The sequence below is a fragment of the Nyctereutes procyonoides genome, unplaced genomic scaffold (genome assembly GCF_905146905.1).
Source record: "Nyctereutes procyonoides isolate TBG_1078 unplaced genomic scaffold, NYPRO_anot_genome, whole genome shotgun sequence".
Lineage (NCBI taxonomy): Eukaryota > Metazoa > Chordata > Mammalia > Carnivora > Canidae > Nyctereutes > Nyctereutes procyonoides.
In genome coordinates, this window is record NW_026575159.1 from 38234487 (window position 1) to 38240486 (window position 6000).

Below are 6000 nucleotides of genomic sequence, written 5' to 3' on the forward strand. Positions count from 1 at the left end.
ATTTAAATTACTCTAGTTATGAATGAATTTCTTACTAAAAGCATGACTCATTTCTTATACTTTAAGACACCCTCTATCAATTGAAGCATTTATGTCACTTACTTATCATTCCAGATGCTAAATATGCCACTTGTAATGAAAAGAAAAACAAAACTTTATTTTCTTGATCATCATTCTTCTATTTCATAAAAACAGACATCATCTGAAACCCAATGCTACTTGTATATTTTACAGGGGATCATATAAAGTGTATTTTATATATCCAAACAATCTCTACATTACTCTCTTTGGGATACATTTCTCATTAAAATTATTTAAATATAAAGTTTATTCTCCAGGAGATATTAAGATTACTTCACTTTACATATTTATAAAGTAAAAAAGTGAAAAAATTCAAATCTGGAATGTGGGTTCTTATGAATTACATCTCTGTGAGTTTGTTCTCAGGTCCCCTCAACACTAAACACTAGGATCTATAATTCTATAACTAGAAGCCAACGTGAGCAATGAATCAAATTTAAAATCCATTAGTCCTGAAAACAATTCTATATGATAGCTTCATCAGAAAGAAAAGATCAAGATATAGTTTTGTTACAGCCATTGGGAACAAGAGAAAAGCAAGTTCCCAAGCCCTGAAGAGAGATAAAGCAACATGTTTGCTGTGGATTCTTTCAGTTTCCCTTAGGAAAGAATAACTACTCTAAGCTACCCCTTTCTGGTGAGTTTTAATGGGAAGGAGTACAAATAGAGTATACCCAGGAAAGCCCTGTGTAAAGTGACAGAAATTGAACTTATGTTACACTTAGGGCACTCTCATTCCTCACTTAAGGCACTTCAAGTGAAAAACTGACAGGTGAGAGCATGTCTTTGTTAGGATATAAAATCCACTGTAATGACAAAAAGGAAACTTGAGTATTTGCCTTACTTGAAGAAGAAATTCTTGAACATGAAAGATGAAAATTCTAGCTAATACTTTGATTCTTAAAAATTCTTGGAGACTATAAAATGTAAGATAAAATTATTCCACGCAGTTCCTAACTTAATGCAACAAAAAGCTTCTAAGAGAAGTTTAGGGATAGTAAATGATACACATACAGATAGTGGCCTAAGATTGTAATGATTTTAGGGAAAGCAACATGAATATTGTCAAGCATTAATAATCATTAAAAAATAACTAAGCTAACTCTCTCCTTAGGTTAGGATTACAAAAGACAACGAAAGAGAATGTATTTTCTAGTAAATATATTCCATTTATTTTATGTCTAAGCAGCATGTGAGAGCAGGAATGGCATATATATAGTTGTATGTGCAGGGATAGAGAGAGACAAGACAGATATATACTTTTGAGTCCTAATCTTGTGCCTTAAGCGAAAAGTATCCCCAGCCAATATAATGAACCCACTGAATAGATTAGTTTTTTTGTCTAGTAGGAGGTTGTGCAATAGAAAGAATGCATTACTGTTAATATTTATATAATCCCAAACTTCTGAATCTCCATCACTGACTTAAAGAAATAGAAGGAAAATTCTTACCATACATTCCTTTTATAACACCTTTATTTCTAAGGCAAAACAGCCCCCTTAATTGGGAATAATTTTGTAAGGAAAAGGAGACTGGACAATTAAGAAAATGAAATTCTCACTTATGTAAGTTAGTGAAGATATCCTAAGCATTTCATAATTTTTATGTTTCAAAAGGAAATATTTAAAATAGACATTCAAAATTTGCCTTAACAATAACTTGATGATAAAGGCAATGTTATTATGATTAAAATAGACATTCAAAATTTGCCTTAACAATAACTTGATGATAAAGGCAATGTTATTATGATTAAATTTAATGAATACTGAACTATTTGCAATAAAACCTGAAAATAACATAAAGGTGTCCCAATGTATAATCAAGCATTTTTCCAGGAGATAATCTGGTAGTAATTCAGAGTAGAAATGATAAAAAAGCAATTGTAGAAATATTATTTAATTCCATCTGCTTATGATTAAAATAAACTTAAATCTCTTTATGTTCTTCATCTTAAGCAAATGTGCAGTTGCTACAGTTGCAGAGTAGCTTCAATTTAGTTTACATATTTTAAAAGTGTAACATGACCATCAAGAAATCCCCACTGGTTCATGTTTGTACAGAGTTACCAAAACAATTCTTTCTTCCAAATATACTCAGAATCATTGCATGAGACAACTCATCATGTGTTGGAAAAAGTCATTTATTCGTGTGGATGTTATTTAGCCTACTGCAGTACCATATTCAATGATTATGTGATCAAACCAAGCCAACTGTATGTGTGCATGTACACTTCTCCCGATTTTATAGATTATATTTAAAGCCAGGTAGCATATGAATGAAAAATGTATCTGATTTACTAGGTAATATATAGCTCTATGAATCTAAAAGTTAATGGTTGCACTCCCAAAGATAAATGCACTATCTTTATTCAATTCCTATTGGTCCCCATATGTTTTTTGCTCTATCTTTCTATATATTAATTCAGGCCACTGGGGACCTTGCACCAGACAAGAGGTGGCCAGTTTTTTCTACTCTTAATTAATTAAGTTCTCTACTCAGTATTTTTTTCCAAATCTGGCTCAGTCTCACTTACTGAAGAATTCTGCTTTCTTCATAAGTCTCTGCGGGGAAAAGGTATTTCTGTCATCAGTGGGGGAGACCGTTTATAACACAGGGAAAAGAATGGCCAGAATAGGTCAGAGAGACTTTCAAAAGGCCAGTAGAAGTTTACTTTGTGCATATTTCAAAAAGCAGAAAATTAGACTACAATCTGAATTTGGAAAAATAAATGTAGATCTTATGATAGAGCTTAGTAGATAACCAAGTCTTAAAACACTTAAAATGATCCTACATGTTTTAACATTCCCACTTTAGAAGGCATAACTATATTTTTATTTCTTCCTACTGTATTGGTTTGCTTTATGGTACTGGATATATGTGTTAATAAAAACAAATAGCCTTGTTTACTATGGTGAAACACTTTCTGCAGTCAGACTTGCTGATCAGTTTTCTTGCTACTACCTTTGTACACTAATACTTTTTACACTAGTAATTTTTCTAACACTAGTACTATGTATGTTAGAGGAAATAGACGACAGAATTTGCTGAAGACTAATTCTTCATTGTAAAATGAGGCTTATTAAGTTTTCCCATAGGTTTATTCTGGTAATTTATGGTCTGAAAAAAAGGCTTGGAGCTACTTATATGCATTTTGTGAACATGACAGATTTAATGATGTGAGTACCACATGTTTCTAGTTGCTACCATGAATTTGAGTGTGGTGTGCTTTTCTATTCTGATCTGTGCTCCTGTAGATGCTGACTATAGACTGAGGAAAAATGAATCCACTTAAGTAATTCCTGAAGTCTGGAACATCAGTAAATGAAGAAAATTATTTTGCATATAAATTCATATCAAGTGCCTTGTATTTTTTAATATGGCTGGGATGAACTAAGGAAAATGCTTCTAATATCCCTTCTGAATAAAACAATGCCTTTGCATGAAAGATTGTACATATCATTGTTATAAATATTTCACATTTTACAAAATATATTGCCAGTGGCAACCATCCAAAATACCTATGAATATTTTAAATCATAGTTTGAGTTATCATTATGATTTTAAATAAAACACACACATTCACTTACACACAGACAAACAAAAATGAGGCAAAGGAGATTTGTTCAATGTCCATAATGTGCCTGCCACTTGACATGCATTATTTTATAGAATCTTCACAATAATATGGAGGTGGGTAAAATACATTTCTTACTTTGTATATCAGAAAATAGAGGCTCACAGATATTAAGTCATATGCTGCATTTGCAGAGATTGCTGGGAGCCTTGGTATTCAAACAAATACCAGTCTCATAACTACTGTGTCAAACTGCACCACTCTCATACATTGTCATTGCTCAATCAAAGTCATTAAACTTTTCTTCACTCACAAGGGGCTGGGGATGTTCTTTGAGATTATTCAACTTGAAAGTCAATTTATTTATCATGAACTATAATGTTGATCTAGATATTGTCATGATATTTAAGGCAACAACTTGAAAGGATTTATTCAAGTGACTTAGATATTGTTGAGAGCAGCCTCTAAAACCAAGTGCATTTTTACATGAATGTCATTCCAGGACTGGTCAGGAATTTCCTGTTTTTTTTTTTTTTTTTCAATGATAAACTTGTTTATTTCTCTGAATTTAGTTGGCTGCATGCTGTTCCCTGCAAAGATGGGATAAGTACATGATGTCCTTGAGGCACCGTCCCAGGCCTGGTCGAGTATTGTCCACAGGTGGCACCGCCCATCAGAGGTCCAAAAGAAATCTCCTAACCTGGGTCAGATACTTGGGTTTCAAATAGTCACCCAGCTCCTCCTTACAGACCCAGACGTGATGGTCCTTCTTGCTGGTCCGAGAGAAGTCTCCAGGTAATAGCAGGGCTTTGAAGAAGAATACTTTGGCACCAAGGCTGCTCTCTGTCTGCAATGCCTGAGGGAACTTGAACTTGTAGTGGCCACAGGGGGCATTTCCCAGGAACTTGGCTTCCAGGTTGTTCTCTGAGAGTGTGGCCAGGGTTCGCTCCGCTGTTCCTCGGAGGCACCTTTTAACCCACTGGTGCTAAAGATTTAGCTGGTTTATTGATCTGTAGCATTTTTGTTTTTAAAGTCACTTATTGAATGGCTTCTTTGTTCTTCAATTGCTTTTTGAGTGAATTTATTCCATATCACAGATATAATGTAGCCTTTTACCTGAAGTATGATAAGACCTTTTAGATAATCCTTCTATCTAGTAATAAACTGTAATTTCAGCTTAACTACACCAGCCTCAAATATCTGAAAACAAGCTCAGTTAGGGATTATGTTATTTTTTCCATTGTTGAATTAATTTCCCATAGTCATTTTCTTTTCATAGTCTTATTTGTTCTGTGATACCTATGCTACTAAGGATACTAATGGGGAAGATGGCAGATTCAAAGTGACAGGAAAAGATAACGTAGTAAAAGGACTATTTACCAAAGGATTACACAGATGACAAGGGAATGAGAAGCATGCAACAGTAGAAAGCTGCTACTAACCCCAGGCTAGAGAGAAAAGGGGAAAAAATGGTGTTGTCAGATCCCTAGATAACTAGAACCGTAGCACAAGAGGAGCAGGCCAGAAGGAACTTTGGCTATAGAAGTTGGAAGCCAATGTTAGGGACGGACATGTCAGGGCTCTCTGGCATTTTGAAAGTTTCTGTTTTTCATTGGCTGAAAGTAGCTCAGAATCTGAAGGTAAATGAGCTCATGAAATATTGGTTACAAATATTAGTCTTTTGTAGCACAGATCAGGACAGCAAAGATGAGAATTTGGATAGAAGGGAGTGGTAATGTAAAAGAGCCAAATTAATACACAAATGTATATCTCAACTCCAATCTCTTCTATGAATTCCAGACTTCTCTATTTAATGGCTTACTAGATATTTCCATTCAGACTCCAAATAGTCATCTGTGGTATGCAAAATCTAAAATGATTCCTAAGATTGCTACTCCCTGGTGAATATGCTCTGATTAACCATCTCTCCTTGTGGACAGACTTGTGAATGTGATGGGATAATTACTCTCTTAATTAGGTTATTTTGTATTGTCAAGATGATGGGTCGTCACTTTATGATTTTATTACTTAATGTAGGATTCCTTGGTAGCTGAGTAGAGGGATTCTCCTCTTGGCCTTTAAGAAGCAACTGCCCTGTTAAGGAGAAAACCCACCAGCATGGGGCAGCATGTAGGTACTAGGTGTTGAGAACAGCCCTGGGTTAACAGCTAGCAGGAAAGCCAAAGTGGAGTCCTACAGCTTTAAGGAGGCAAATCTTGCCAATGGCCTGCATAAACCTTTAAGAAAATGCTGTGCTGCAGATGAGAGTCCCAGGGTGCTGGACGCTTTGTGATATTAGCTGCTTCTCTCTGAGTAGAGAATTCTGTTAAGTCAAGGCCAGACTT